Below are 13,321 nucleotides of genomic sequence, written 5' to 3' on the forward strand. Positions count from 1 at the left end.
TGTCCCTCAAACTCTGCCCCCGAGCCAAGCAGAGAGACTGAGGGTGTGCACGCATGTACTCGTAAGGTAGGATAAGCCTGTCGAAAAAGGACCCTTCCCAAGAACCCTTTTTGGCCAATTGGTCTGCCTTTTCATTGCCGAAGATACCACAATGTGCAGACAGCCAAACAAGAAATAACCGAAATGATATCTCAAACAATGAGCTTAAGACCTTTAATATTTCTTTTACGAAGTAGCACGGGTTCTTAATAGCCTTCACAGATTTTAATGCTTTTATGTTAGTTTTGATGAACATGGAACAACAATAACAACTATGATAAGATTCAATTATTTCTTGGGATTGTATATTAGAATATTATGGTTTATAAGAAACTTCTTAATTTTATTTTTCGAGTGAGTAGATATTCAGAATCAGAATCATGTAATTGTCAAGTTTTCTAAAAAAAAAATAATTTATATTATAAAACAGTAAAATCGTTCCTTTTCCTCGCCGTCATTAAATTAACAACGTCAAAATACCCGAAAATACGATTAAATTTATTTAATAACTTTCCCTAATAGATAATGAGAAAATAATAAGCGAAATTCTCACCATTTTCTGCATTAACGACATCACACAACAATAATTTATAACACACTGCCGTTGGTGGTATGAACCAGAGATAATTTCACATTTTAAGTAACGATGACGTGACGTGATAGCTTCAACGTTTCGTTCTACATCACATGGTTGGCAAGCAGTGGGTTCCACAATTTTCCACTCACACCCTGTAAACAAACCCGTGGTGTGCAGTGTACGCTCATCTGTGCTGTGGGGAAAGAAAAGCCGAGCATAAAAAGAGGGCAAACGCTGCACAAAACTTCGCGCATCTGTAGCTCCATATGGTCCATCATCCATCATGTAATATTTTCTGTTGTACTTTTTTTTTCAACGATGGCAAACAATGCAACTCCACTACAGCTCGGCCGTCCGCCAAAAATGCATCCACTTCGGGGCCACCTCGGAAACTTTGTCGCAAAGGGTGGCGGGAGAAAGATTTAACACTTTACTGCCGCGCATCACACATTCGTCATGTGGGCGTGAAAACCGGAAAAAAGCAACAGCAACAGCCATCGGCGGCCACAGCAACCTAGCGTCTGGCGGTTGTGCATGTACGCTGCCATCGCAGGAAAAGTAGGGAAAATATTACGCGAACAGCAAACGTACAGTATGGTGGAAAATAAACGACGGTGCCGTGTCGTAAAGTTGTCTGCGGTTTGCTAAAAGTACACAACCAACCAACCAACCAACCAGCCAGCCAAAGCCACAATATCCATGTTTAAGATTCGCGTCCCGAAAACCATTCACCTTACAGTGCAGTTCACAGTGTTTGCGACAAACCCGCCACACAGCTGCGAGGCGCGTGGTGTTTTGATGATTGCAATCGGTGTGGATGTCGTGTTAAATCTTTCAGTACGTCCTATTTACGTCAGATTTATTTGTTCACTCTCATCTTCTCGCGCAACATTATGAACACACTCATTACTCAGCGTGATAGTGCCCGAAAACACAAATCAAGCTTGAAGATAGCAGCGCAACAGCACCGCAACTGTGGCCAGCGCAGGTTCGTAAATCATGATTGACAACTACTGGCTGGCATTTCGACTAATCACCCTCGAAAGCCGCAGTGGGTAAATGTTTGATTAGGTTGTACCGGCGAACTAACTGCCTTACCAAGCGCTTATCATAAATTTACAGCTCACAACCAAACAACCACTTCGCTTTTCCAAATGAAAACCTATTGTTTTCGGAATTGCTCACCATCCCGGAAATGGGAATCTTGACTATTGCATGTTTGCCGTAAGGTTTAGACGAAGGTTGATGCAACAAGCTCCACAGCCACAGCCAGGGAAACATTCGTGATTGATTCTCCTCACGCTGATATGGCGAAGCTTTGATGCTTCCCGGAGACACACAGCGATCGAACACGTGGCCTAGGGAGATGAAATGCATTCGAAGCAATGTGTCGTTGGTGCATTCCGAAAATGTAATATGCTGCACAAGTAGTTGATACAACTTTTGGCGAGCCAATTGAAAAGTTTTGCAATATGCTTAACCCAGGTCGCTTTTCACAGAACGCTTGGCGAATGTAATGATGGGAAAGTGTTTCGTAGCTTTTAGTTTTATGGCGAAATTTGCAATGGATTCTTGGTAAATTATTTTTTTTTCATTCGTGAATTCTTGTTTTACACATTGTATTGAAAACTTTGTTTTTTTAAAGAAATTGCTCTTGACAATCTTATTTTTAATTTTTTTTGTGACTTCTCTGAAATTTTATATGAAGAGAAAATGTAGTCTCAGAGACTCAACGCTTCTTTAAATGGACGGGGGATTATTTTGTGTACAAATTCAGTAGATATTTTTATACGACAAGTCTGTTGCGAAGACGAAGACACTTCGACGATAATATCCCAAGTGGTCTTAGTAAACTAGACTCCCAAAACGATGAGGTCTTCTCGATCATGAGGTCTCTTGTTAGGCTAAGTCCTTTCGACGACGAGCAAAATTAGCAGCTGAGATCTCTTGGAAGACGATTCTAACACAAAGTCTGTTAGTAGATGTGGTTTGAACGACGAGGTCCCTCTGATCGAGAAGTCTTTTGGTGGATGATACACTCTCAACTTCGAGGTCTTCTGGAAAATGAAGTTCTATGAATGAAGTTATCTGAACTGGAAGTTCTGTCCACAAGGATTTTTGTTAAGATTTATCACAATGGACCACATTTCTTTTGGATTTTGTGCTTAAAATTTCTATGTGGATAATAATAAAATAACAAATTATTACTCTAAAGTAGTATAAACTTACATTCGTCTATTATGAAAATTAAACTTTAATTCAAATAATAAGGCGGTGAATAACATTCCTCGAATCTAATTATATTGATAGACAACACCTAAAATAAAAAATGTACCCAGACCATGCAAAACTAAGCCAGCAAAACAAGAGGATATTTCCCTTCAAACTTCATACCAAGAAGGTAAAACCGATGTTTCACGAAAAGTTCATTACTATTCCATTGGCATCGATTTCTTTGGCATGTTTTTTTTATTTTGTATACTTCCATCTGGCACGTCCTAAAGCAAGTCAATTTCTTCATCTCTTATGGATTTATTTCGATTGCTTCTCAGAACAAATGTCGCTAAGTACGGACCAAGCTTACATTCGAACACATTCCATCCACAGCCAAATTTGTGGTTAGCCGAGTGGATAGATTAATATTAATGAGCCGCTTGTGCGAGGGCTTGTGACGGACCGAGAGCTCTTTTTTATATTTTTAATTCACTTTCGCTTTATGCTTCTACCGAAAGCAAACCAAAACAGCGCCTCCAAAAAGCGTGTGGACAGCTCCATCACACGTCGTCCTCCTTAATGTCAAGGCAAACATACACACATACGTACAGTGTTTGAAGTGCCCGGTTCCAGCCCCTCGACTCGCCATTTTGTGCGATTTGTGCGGGATGTATTCATTTGGTCGGAAATCTATCAAATGTCGACTATTTGATCGACGCACTCAGACGTGCCATACAGCGGCGCCGCCATCATCGCGTCAGTCCAGATCCAGCCAGCAAAAAGCATAAAAGCCTTGTGGCATCAAGAGTGGCCGAAACATACTGCTGCTCGCTACACGTGCCCGAAATGGGCCGAAGAATCGGTAAACAAACATCGGGACACCTTCACCTTCAGATCAGCATTCAATTATCGGCATCATTCACAGGTCACCGCTAATGGTAGGCGATCATCACTCAAAAAAAGCCCTTTCCTGGATGTGATCTTTCTATCCCGTCTAACATACACTGGGTAAAAGTGATCGCGGGCTATGGGATGGATGGAGCTAGCGGGCTGTTAGTTTTCATTGAACGGCATTCCTCTCGACAACGGTGACCACCCGCAAACCATAAAAGGGAGGCCTGCCGGTTAGGTTACGGAAGCGATGGCACGCGGAACGTGCGCTACTGTGTTCGCCCGAGCCGATCGTAAACAGTCATAAAACAATCAAACGGCCTAACGTATCCGTCTTGATCAGTCGGTGGGTGTACGTGTGGGGCTAGCCCGACCGAACTCACTCACGTCTTACACAACGCGGGCTTTGAGAGCGTTGGAGGCATTTCCACGCAACGACAGTGCAAGGCACCATTGCCAAACGATGATTTATGGGAAGTAAGTCAAGCTGTAGCTTATCTGTTGCTCGGTAAGCTTGCTTCGCTCGTGCAAAATTGTTAAATTACCCCAATGACTTCATGACTGTAGCCCGCATTTTTGCTCGGTGATTGATTTGTCGTTGAAAGGCCGGTAAAGTGGCTCACGCCAGCTCAAACCGAGCAGGAAGTGTTGTTAATACTGTTGCAACCGTTTTACTCATTCATGTGGGCTGTGGTTTGGAAATTGGACTGAGCTACAGTTGAAGACAGATAATCTGCAATTAGTGGCACGTTCACAAGCTTTACAGTTTTTATTTGTAATTAAGGAAAATAGTAGTTTCTTTCGATAGGAATCCAAGAAGACTCTTTAAAAAACTCTCTTAGTTCTTTCTTAAGGATTAAATTATTTAAAAAATAAGAAATGAACATACCTAATTACCATTCGCCAATATTTTATCAAAAGCTTATCCAATTCCATAGAATACTTTTAGACGAAATTAAATTGACTGCGTCCGAACTGCGTCAGCCCGGTAAAAATTTTTGACTGATAAGGGGACCCCGAATCCACTAAGAACCTTCCCTCCGGTCAGCAGATTCCATGTGTTAGGGGCGACCAACTTCTAATCCGCCCAGGCCCTCCGAGGGACTAAACCTTTCACTGGCTTCAGCTACAAAATAGTAATAACTATCATAAAGTCTATTAAGCTATTAGATGACCAACATGGCCTCAGAGGTCATCAACCCAAGAAGAAGAAGAATACTGAAAATGACATGCAGTAATGGCGTTAATTCGTCAGCCAGAAAGACTTGGAAATTGGATTGACAAACAACGGCGCTAAACCGTAGACTTTGAGCGGTATCGCGGACTTATGCTGCACAGAACAAGACCATGAAAGAACCTTATGAGAAGATAAATAATCAACAAAATTTTTCGCTAATGTCAATGCCAGAGTAGTGCCGGTATCGAATGTCATTACAACTTTTCTAGTATTACTAGAATAATCAAGTAAAGAAAATCAAGAATCAGTAAGTAAAGGTCTTTCTAACACTTATAGTCAAAGAATGAACAATGACGTCCTACAAAACTTTGAAGCAAAAAAAAAGTTAAAGAATGTCCGGATTTTTGCAAATAAGCTTTAAAAATTCCTTAAAGATATGTGAAACGTTCTGTTTATTAGATCTTTCTTACATGGGTTCTTAAAATCAAAATCGCCAAAACCATGATTTAAGGCATCCTTTAATAGACCATTCCGAACCGTACGATTGTCTGCCAAAATATTACATCACACGTGACGAAACAAGCTTATCCTCTAAAGTATTATCGTACATGCATGAGCAAAAACATGAATAGAACACAATTGACGTTAGCTATGATGTACGTTTTATCATAACCATCCATTGAAATACACCAGCAAGACATAGCAAAACATTGAAACGTTTTTCTCCTCTTCTCTCGCGCATGTATGTGTCTCTGGTTCTACTTCAAAGCTCGGCTTAAAATCGCATACTATTCCCATTGAATAGTCGTGTCGTTACGGTCCAACGGTGACCTTGGTTTGGCAACATTTAGACACAAACACGCGGGCCGACAACAAACGTGATACTTACATCCCACCCACCCACGGTCACGGGTGTCAGCCATCGCGATGCCATTACTGTCTCGGAAGTACGCCGACTTTAGCGCACCGGTCCATTATTATTGTCAGTTCGGTCGTTCGTTCCCGTTGATTGCACCGCGGCGGTGCAGCCGACGTGATTCGACATCTTCTTTTCGTTGGTATTATGCAGCGACGATGCTGCACTGCGCCGTCGACTGCGGGAGATTCGCGAACACAAGCCAAAGCATCAACGGATGCTGCGAATGGGTGAAGATTATGCATCCTCGAGCGAACCGCAAGAGATTCGGTGATGGTCGCCTTCAAACAACAACAATAGTCGCAATCAATAATGACCGTAAAATTGTTAGCTTTCCTTGTGGGATGGGAGCTGCCGCTTCGCAGCAATCTGCTCGATCAAAACATGCTCACCGAATCGGTCAGATACGAGGTTAAGACGGTAGCCAGCAGACAAATAAAAACCCAGAACCCACTAACATTGATCCTTTACGCTGATGAGATACGGTTCATTTGCTGTTTTTAGTGGCGCGCTTTTTGCAACGTCTTTTGTCTTCTAGGCTCAGTTATAGATTGTTCTTGTCCAACAGGTCATTGACAGTCGCAGAACAACGGTGTTTTGTAGATTTGGATGAAAAAATGTTGTATGAAAATTAACGACAAAAAAATCAAAAAATGAGCTGCTTTTTAAAGTAATTACACATTAACTGAACTTTATAACTTGTTTCTATTGTAGGAAAAGCATGGTACTTTCAACATAACTCATTTTCATATAAAAAATAAAATAAAACAGGTAAATATCTATTATTTTCAATGTGTACATATTTTCAATTATTTTCCTTAACCAACATAACATTCTTTGAAGTGTTTTGTCTAATAAATTTTGTTTTGTACACCAACTAAGCTTCTCCAACGGGCTAATCATGTCAGGTGAATGATACCAGACAGCTCTGTGCTTGAAGTATGAAGGCTTGCTCCGTACTGTCAACATCGCATGTGTTGACTGTTTGTCAATTAGATTATCAGGGCATTTCCTCCCAGTTTTTTTCCCTTAACCCAAGCATGCTCGGTTGAGCGAAAAAATAGAATTAAGGAAACAAAATTCTCGAAAATAAGTTCTTCTTCTCATTTTTCTTAGCTTAACGACTTCTTAGATCATGCCGGCCATCGAATGGCTTACTACTACTTGCCGATACTACGTAGTTTGATAGTTAGTTCTCACTACGGGGAGACGTTCCGGATGGGATTTGAACCCCGGTCCTATCGTTTGAAGACCGGCTCCTTCACCACCGGTCCGCTCCCATACGTTATAATTGCTTGAATTTTTTTTCAAAAATAATACAACCCATCCTACTATTAGTCTTTCTGTAGTTGTTAGCAATTTACCAATATGCCTGCGACTAATTAAATACACGTTGTTCTACGACCGCCTACCCGTGTAGGCCAAACATTGTACCAAACATTTCTTTTTCAAGGGTTAGAAAGTTAATAACTTTTGATATGCGCGTCAAAAAAGTAACTACAGGGGTATTACGGTCTTGACTACCGCCTACAAAATATTCTCCCTAATCCTTCAGGATAAGCTTGTCCCATTCGTTGAACGGATAGTTGAAAACTATCAAAGAGGATTTCGAAACGGAAAATCTACCACTGACTAGATCATCACCATGCGATATATCTTGGAGAAGATGGCTGAACAGCAGTTGAACACGTACCATCTCTTCATAGATTTCAAGGCATGAAGATAGATTTCATAGATTTCAAGGCATATGATAGCATAGCCAGGGTAAAACTTTACGAGGCCATGATCTCTTTTGGAATCCCGACTAAACCGATCAGGCTTGTTAGAATGACCATTACCAACATCAAATGTCAGGTGAAGGTGGATGGAAAACTCTCAGGGTCCTTTGCTACCACCAAACCTTTGCTACCACGTGGGGATGATGTACGGATAGGTGACCGCAAATTTGAAGTCGTCCAAATCTTCACCTATCTCGGGTCTAAAGTCAGCACCGAAAACAGCAGTTGCGCGCTAGGATGCTGGAGGCCAGGAGGTCATTCTACAGCCTAAGGAATAATCTTACCTGAAAAAGTATGTCGCGACGGTCGAAGCTGGGACTGTATCGTACCTTTATATTCCCAGTACTCACATACGCCTCTGAGACATGGACCCTGTTCAAAACAGACGAAGCCTTCTTAGCCGCGTTCGAGAGGAAGATGATCAGAAGGATTGTTGGCCCCGTATGTGTGGAAGGACAATGGAGGAGTCGCTACAACGACGAGCTGTAAGAAATGTATGACGTCCTCACCGTCGTGCAGCGAATTAGGTTCGCCAGGCTCCAATGCGCTGGTCATGTTATACGCATGGCACCGGACGACCCAGCTCAGAAAGTCCTTTTAGGCCGTCCACACAGACAGAGGTGGCGCGGTAGGCCCAGATTGAGGTGGTAGGATGGCGAGGAATCATCCGCCGTCAAGGCCGGGATAATGGATTGGCGCACGACGGTGCGGGACCGTGAGCGATTCTGGATTCTGCTGCGGCAGGCCGCAAAGCGGTTGTAACGTCTGTTAAGTAAGTAAGTCACACTAGTATGAAAATTTCAAGAAAGGTGAGCATTTTTGTTGTCTAACTAATTAAATTTAGTTGAGGATTTTAAAATATTCCTTCAATTTAATTTTCGCTTCCAAAACGGTACACACCATACATCTACGGTGGCGTATGAAGCGCCAAACATAATTCTAATCAAAGGCTTATTGCACAGTTATGAATAATGTAATCAATAGTTGTAAGATCAATTCCACATGTAAGTGAAGACTAGCAAAATATTAGCCTGTTCGAATCAGTAAGCCGATCTTGCATCGAATCTTTTCTAAACCAGCCTTCTGTTACAAGAAAAAAAACATTCAGCAGCAGAAATTAGCAGATTAGTTACCAAGGAATGTATTAATAAATATTAAAATCAGAGTGTAAAACTGAAATACAAACCAAAAAAATTAAATTTGCAAAAATTTATTATAAAATTATAGACAGGAGATATTTGATGTCGTATGCTACCTTCAACATAGTAAATAAAAAATTATTACAAAATAAATTTAACTGACTCATTTCAGCCGTAAAAGATAATTCAAGATAAATAAGTTTAACAGCATATAGTTTGCCAAAAAGATAGGAAGGAAATGCCCAGGTAACCTAGTTTATAAAAACAGTCAATACAGCATTTTTTTATTTTTAATATAATCAGTTTTCAGCTATGAAAGCGTACAATAAAAAGAAAATGTAAACAAATAAAATCAAATAAAATCGAAAAAATACAAAATTCAATTTAAAAACTTTCTTTTTACACGAAAAGGTAAAAACAAATTGGTCTAGGTGTTCTATAATTTACACACCTAGATTACCTTCCCTATCAAAAGATATTAAGCAATTAAAATACAAAACTTACCCAGGTAAGCGGTCATCCGTTCCGTTCCACAGTGCTTTGAAGGTTATCCAACTATTTCTGGAGCAATGATAATCGCGTGCTATTCAAACTTCAATCAAAACTTCTTTTTAAACTTTTTTTACTTTTTGCTGTTTATCAATTTGTTTTTTAATTTTACTTTAACTCCTCTTCTAAATCGTCTGTTTGCCTAAGTATTTTATTTTGTATTGTTGCGAATTGTTTTACAACACGTTTATCAACTTAATGTCTGGAGTTTTTCAAAATTCAAACTGATTTTATTTATTCATAATTTTCTGCATCATTAGCAAGTTTTCCGATTAAATCCCTATCGTATTGCAGGGCCAGGCCAGGTTCATTCGAACCATTTTACGTACGTGTATATTCCTCCCATATAATTGAACAAAACCTGTTTAACACTTACCTCCCCTTAAGTATATTTTTCAAACGCTATTAGTTAAAAGTTATTGCTGCCTATCAGACTTTCTTCCAATTACTAATAAACAATCCGCACTCAATTGGATGATGGGGAATGAGAAAACTAATTTAAAGCTCACATAAATATATTTAAAGCACCTGTGAACAGAAAATACCATCAATAGGTCGTACATCATACTTGGTACACCATCATATCCCGCTCTATTGTGAAATGCTTCCTACCAGACTCACAACACACATTATGCTCCACAGGAAAGCTTTAACACAAAACGAATGCAAGTTGTGTAATCCTACCGCCGGAATGTGTTGTTGTCTGTTGTCAACGTAATACTATTTTCCGGTAGCGTATGGCGAAGAGTATAACACCGGAAAGAAAAACGTTCCATTCCGAACGATGATCGCTGACCTAATTTAAAAAATCGGCGAAAGCACTAACAGCAACAGAACCAAATTTAAAAGCAACCCTGTAAATCAAAACACGCACCGCACCGTTCCCGGGCTACGACGACGACGACAACGACGGTCCCATCCTGTTGTTTCTTTCCTTTTTGGTGGCCTGATGTGAGTGAGTGGGGCGAGCTAATGAGCGTGAAGACCAATTAATTTAGCTATTTTGCCCATTTTCACCTGCACAGCCAGCGCTTTTGTTACGACGGGCGACCACTGGGTACCTTTAAGATGTGTTTTGTTTTTGCCCCTTTCAGTTTTAATATTTCCAGCGTCAAGCATTTCTTTCTTATCCCATTTTAAGGGACGAAAGCTTTTACCTTCTCCCTCGTGAAGGACCTTTTTCGAACCTTTTTTGCAGCATGTAAAGAGTTTTGAAAAAAACATAAATAAAAAAGCGTTCAGGTATAAAAATAATACTATTTGCTGACTGGCACAACCGAAACGATGTGGCGTTAGGTTTGATTTATGGTGCTTGCAGCGTTCATAGGAAGTAAGCAAAGGAGAAACTTAATTTTTAAAGCGTGTATTTGTCATTTATTTAGCCAAATATCCACCATATTCTTTAAACAAAATCATACCCAATAATACATCATAAAACACTTGGCAATCTTTTCTCTGTTGTTCAACCATATGCACGAAAGTCAATAAATAACGTTTCCCACGAATAGAAAATGGTTCAGAAATCAACACCCTTGCCCTAAAGCCCCCCTTCCCAGCTGGACCTTGATTGAGATATTCATCATGCCCGTGGGGCAAACCAAAGATTCGATTTCCCAAAAAATCACCCCAAAAAATCTGAATCCCTCCCCTCCTTGAGGTCGGCATCATCGCGCGCGCAACATAATTCCGAATCCGGCGTGGTTCGTTATCAAATCGACCCCGTTGCTTTTGAATCGGTAAACCAGTTCCTGAAGCATGGGCAGGCAAAAAAAAGAGCTAGAGAATCCTTTACGGCTCTCACCGTTGGACAATCACCAGCCCTTATCGGCCACCGAGTAATCTACGTTTGTCGTCCGTTTTGTTTGCCTCCCGGCAGCATAACTCTTGGAACCTTTTTTGCTTGTGCCCCGTCTGTTTTGGTGCCGTTTTTTTTTTTTTTGCTCCTTCTTCTTTCACACAAGCGCCAAAACATTCCACCACCGTTTATTTGTTCCATTTTCCATGCCGGTGACAACGGGATGGTTTGTCCAGTTTTCGAGAAAACTACAACGTGATGTAGGCAGCGTGGAAAGAAGAAGGAAAAGGAGCATAAAATCACGGATGTAAACAAACTGGCCTGTGCGGTACAATGAAGTCCGTTGTTTTCAGGATAGAGCATGATACCATGTTGATCAAAGAGACGCAGTTAAGGCGCGATCATTGGTAAGAGCATATGCTGAGGTGATCAACGGTAACAAACACTAACTTGTCCATGAACGTGATCGATGAAATGGATAACATTTGTATGAAATCTTTAATAAATGGATAACATTTGTATGAAATCTTTAATAAAAATAATAGTTCCATCATTACATAATGGTGTAAAATGGTTAGCAAAAAGAGTGTAAAATATGCAAAACCTAATGACAATTATCTTATCTTAGTTACTTATTTTTTCTTTAATATTGTTCCGTTTCTTGCAATGGTGTTTGCTTCAAGGTAATATTGGCTTAGTAACCTCCTTCCGATGCTCATATAAATCAGGCTGTATTATGGTGGGCTAGGCAGTCCGGGGACCGGTTCAGGTCTTATCTGGACCGTCCTCCCGCACGCAGTACCGACTAATCTGTTGCGGGTAAAATCTAATCATGGAAAGTGAAAAATAATGGCAGACCGAGCCCTCACGAAATTTCAACGCCAAAGAAAAATAAGATATTGGCGTTAAGTTTAATTTCGTTTGGGTCAGTTTAATGAGAATGCGCCTTCTTCACGGCTTAACGACCTTCCATCGAATGACTTACTAGACTTGCTGATAGCATGTTGTTGATAATCAGTCCTGACTGCCTGGGAACGGTCCCGCAAGGGATTTGACTTCCAGCTCTGCCGTGTGAACACCGGTGACTTTGTCGTCACTACCCAGGGCTGAAGACCTCAATAAAGTGAGAATCCTGAGCGCGCTCATCACCTTCACGAGGTAGTTCTTCGCACTTTTCAAGCTCATCACCCTCACAAGGTAGCTCTTCGCTCTCTTCGAGTTTTTCACCCTCGCGAGATAGCTCTTTGCCCGTATGAGGTAGCTCTTCGCCCTCATGAAGTAACTCTTTGCCTTCAAGAGGCAGATCTTCGCATTCTTCGAGCAGTTCTTTCTCACGAGGTGAAAGAGCTACTTTACACAACGCTAGTCCTAATAGACTGTACTGTCTAGATTGTCTGACGCTATTCTCATGACATGACCTGGAAACCAGAGTCAAAGATTTGTCTGGAGTAATTCCTCTGCTGAACCTTACCAGAAGCATTCAGTTTCAGACAAGATCCATGTCTCAGAGTGTTATGGTCAGCCCAGCGTTGAATCGTATTTGTTAGTAGGACTACTCATGATTTCTTGATAAGTCCTTGACTTTTATTTGACTGAAGCTGGACATGAGGAAACGATTTAGCTGAGCTTCAGATAAAGGTTCACCTGTATTAAACACATTTTTATTTTTTTAACATTTTTTAAACATGCGGCTACATTATTTAAATTTCTTTTCCATTCCTGAGCGTATATCGCTAAATTGAAACATTTTCCCATAACTTTCCCCAGCGAAAATTGAAAGCATGTGCCGCAAAGTGTAATAAATTATAACATAAATTTATTGACTACTTCCCGCGGTTATCACGGTTACTTCCCGTGTAAAAATACTCATACGTCCATTGATCACGACCATCAAATTGCTGTCCGGCCTGCACGGTTGCCTCCTTTGAATGCGTCCGAAATATTTAAATATTTATCCAACGACACAATTCCCGAGCACACACACTAAATGCCTTATCGAAGATCAACAAATCAGCTGCTGTTGCTGCTGTTACTGTTTGCTGTCGCCAAAGGCAATGACACTGTTCCCCCCGGTTGCGCTTTGCTGACCGGAAATGTGGTTATCTCCCTATTCGAACGATACTCCGTGATTGGGATCGCGTTGCTCGTCGGTCCGCGAACGGACAAATTGAACAAAACCTTTGTCACTGGAACAGCAGCAATTGCATAACAGCTGGGCGACCGTCCGACTAGCCATGAGGAATAGA

At 40.9% G+C, this 13,321-nt stretch overlaps 1 protein-coding gene across 1 annotated transcript in view; it reads left to right on the forward strand.

Moving 5' to 3' along the window:
• LOC126564205 (sodium/hydrogen exchanger 7) overlaps positions 1-13,321 on the forward strand; it is a 714,899-nt gene that overhangs the window by 376,148 nt on the left and 325,430 nt on the right. The gene's annotated exons all lie outside the window — the stretch shown is intronic.

The sequence above is a fragment of the Anopheles maculipalpis genome, chromosome 3RL, assembly GCF_943734695.1.
Source record: "Anopheles maculipalpis chromosome 3RL, idAnoMacuDA_375_x, whole genome shotgun sequence".
Taxonomy (NCBI): Eukaryota; Metazoa; Arthropoda; class Insecta; order Diptera; family Culicidae; genus Anopheles; species Anopheles maculipalpis.